This window comes from Tupaia chinensis, unplaced genomic scaffold (assembly GCF_000334495.1).
Source record: "Tupaia chinensis unplaced genomic scaffold, TupChi_1.0 Scaffold143758_1, whole genome shotgun sequence".
NCBI lineage: Eukaryota > Metazoa > Chordata > Mammalia > Scandentia > Tupaiidae > Tupaia > Tupaia belangeri.
This window is the reverse complement of record NW_006203607.1, coordinates 2,428,403-2,431,840: the sequence shown is the minus strand read 5'-3', so window position 1 is coordinate 2,431,840 and position 3,438 is coordinate 2,428,403.

Here is a 3,438-nt window from a genome sequence, read left to right as displayed (position 1 = left end):
TCTCCCTCTTCTCAGGTTAAAAAAAAAAAAAAAAAAAGAAAGAAAGAAAAACAACTAACAATAACAAATGGAATTAAATAAACAAATAATTCTTTTAAAAACAACAACAACAACAAAAAAGACCCTGTATCTAAATACAGTAACATTCTGATGGGTTAGGGCTTCAACATATGAATTTTGAGGGACACAATTCAGCCCACCAACACCTTTAATCATGTGAGGAATGGTTGCTTAATAGTAGGTAGAAGCTTGATGTTTTAATTAATATCATTGAAAGTTAAACACAAGTAGAAGAGTGTATGTGAGTTTCACCGACTAGCCAAAGGTGTAGACCATACCAGACTGCTGGCATCTTAGCACCGTTCTCGCTTCCTTTCTTTTTTTTCTTTCTTGCTTTTTAAGAGAAATTTTTGCTATAGGGTGTGTGTGCTCGCTGGAGAAACAGAGAGACAGAGAAACAGAAAGCAAGAAATCACCCCCTAGGATTGCGACACCTCAGTCCCTTCTCCTCTATTTTCTTCTCAGTATTTTGGGCACACGTGCACATGCGCCCGGTGTGCGTTTTAAGCCACCAGGTCTGGAACTCAAACTGCGATCAACTACATGAGAGTCCAGCGACGTAACCATCATGCCATCTGCTGGTCCCTTTTTTCTTTCTTTTTAAAAAAATTTTGCCAGAGGGGGTATGCATTTTCCAGAGACAGAGAGGGAAGTGAGGATACACACACTGTGGAGAAGGGTCACGCCGCAGTCCCTTCCCCTCTGCTCTCTCCTTTCGGGATTTTGGACACGCACCCCCACCCAGTGTGTTTCTCAAGCCGCTGGGGCTGGGACTCAAATCACACAGTCGGCCATGTGGGGTGCAGCTGCCTTAACCACCATGCCACCAGCTGGCCCTCTCATTTCCTTTTATGCTTTTCCCTGTTGTGAGGGCTGGAAGCCTGGGCCCTGCGTTGCCCGGACTCCCCAATGGAAACATGAGAAGCTGTGTTCTGAAAATGAGACATGCACTTGTGAGATTTGGAGAGCAGAAGGAAAGGAGAGGCTTTTTTTTTTTTTTTTTTTTAATTAATTTGTTTTTTCTTTGTTCATGACAGAGTGCACAAGTGTGGGAGTGAGAGAGAGAGAGAAGCACCCTCCACAGGTTCGAGTCACAGTGTGATCCCCTGCGTCCAGTCTTCCAGCCTACCAGATCTTGGGTGGTTGCATGCATGCCTGGTGTGTGCCAGGCTGACTGGGCCTGAGATTCAAACCCTGGTCGCCATGTGGGATCCAGCTTCTCTAGAGCAGCCTTTTACCACCGCAGCATGGAACTGGTCCAAAGAGGCCATCATTACGACACCAGTGGTGAACAGGGAGGGCTTCTGCAGGTGGTGGGGGTTGGAGCTGCAGCTTCCAGAGCCTCCTATGAACACACACTTCGGTGTCTTTGGCAGATGAGATCATTGGAAGTGATGTCTAACAATTCCGGTACTTCCTTATTTCAGAAGCGTTACCAATTATTAATATATCTTTGGCTGTAAGATTCTTTGTAAAATACTTCTCGAAATCTTATCATTGCTAAGCCTTCTTCCTTTTCCTGGATTACACAGTCATAGATGCCCAGCAGGGCAGGCCAAGCTAGAGGAGTCTGCTTCTCCAACCAGGTGCAAAGGCCCGGAGCTGCCTCTCCTTTGTTCTCATATCACCCTCAGGACTTAGGTTTGAACCCTCTTGCCAAGAAAGCTCTGCATGAAGGGGCTGGTTGCAGGACACACAGGGTGATGGACCAGATACTGGACTGAGGATCAGGACCCCTTAGTTCCAGGCTCAGCCCTAGAACATAACTGTTACACTGTGGGCAAAACCCTTTACTTCTTGATCTTGGTTTCCCTATGTATAAAATAGAAGCAAGATAGGACCAGCAGTTAGCATAATGGCTATGTCACTGGACTCCCACGTAGTCAACCGCAGTTTTTGTCCCAGACCCGGTGGCTTAAAACTCACGCCGGGCACGGGTGCGTGCGTGCCCAAGATACTGAGAGGAGAATGGAGAAGAAGGGATTGCGGCATGGCCATCCCCCCTAGGGGATGATTTCTCGCTTTCTGTCTCTCTGTCTCTCTCTGTCTGTCTGAAGACGGCGACGCCAAAGAGAAAAAAAAAAAAAAAAAAAAAAAAGAAGAAGCAAGAAGAAGAAAGAAAATGTGAATAATAACTTTTAAACATTGCATTCTAGGTTCCAGTCCTCATGATAAGGACCTTTCATATACCCACTCATTTAACCATCACACAAACTGTGTGGGGAAACAGGTACTAAGAAATTTACCCAGAGCCAGTAATTAGTGCTTAAGGAAGCTGGATCCCACATGGCCAACTATGGTTCCAATCCAATCTTTTCTCTCTCTCTCTCTCTGGAGAGTACACATGCCCCGTGGCAATTTAAAAGAGAAGGAAAGAAAACGAAAGGAAGAAAGAGAGAGAGAGAGAGAGAGAGAGAGAAAGGAAGGAAGAAAGAGAAAGACAAGAAAAGAAACAAAACTACAACTCAGGAAATGAAAAAAATAAAAAGTATGGTAAGTCAGTCTTGATTTCTCATTTGGAAATGGCTGGTTCGGCCGTAGGGCCCGTTGTCCTGAGTTCTTGTGCTCCTCTAGTGAAGTAGGTGTTCACTGGAACCCGGAACAGACATCAGGACCTCTCTGTGTGTCTTCGTCTCTACACACCACTGCTCAGGTGCTTGCTCCAGGTGGCAAGGACATGGCCAGCCCATGGCTCCAGGGACACATCTCCATTCAACCCAGAGAGAATTGGACACCCCTGCTGCTAGTTACAGATGAGGGAGGGAGACCCCCAATTTCTTGTTCGGGCTGCCCACTGAGGGGTAAAGTAGGCAGATATTTTAGGAGAGAGGTACTTTTATTTTTTGGAGAGGTTTTTGCTATAGGGCGCGTGTGCTTGCCGGAAAGACAGAAAGAGACAGAGAGTCAGAAAGCGAGAAATCACCCCCCTAGGGTGGATGGCCACACCACAATCCCTTCTCTTCCATTCTCCTCTCGGAATCTTGGGCATGCACGCACACACGCCTGGTATGAGTTTAAGCCACCAGATCTGAGACTTGAACTGCGATCGACTACATGGGAATCCAGTGACATAGCCATTATGCCAACTGCGGGTCCCAGCAGGGAGGTACTTTAAGTACCTTAACTCTTATAAGGTCTTATACCAGTCCCCCCCCCCTTTTTTTTTAGAGGTTTTTATCTTAAGGTGCATGTGCTCATCAGAGAGAGACAAAGTGAGAGGGAAAGTGAGAAATCACTGAATGGCCTCCTCCATTCTCCTCCCAGGATCTTGCATATGTGCACACACGCACCCACCAAGTTTTAAGCCACCAGGTCTGGGACTCGAACTGCAGTTGGCCTTGTGGGAGTCCAGCGACATAACCGCTATGCCATCTGCTG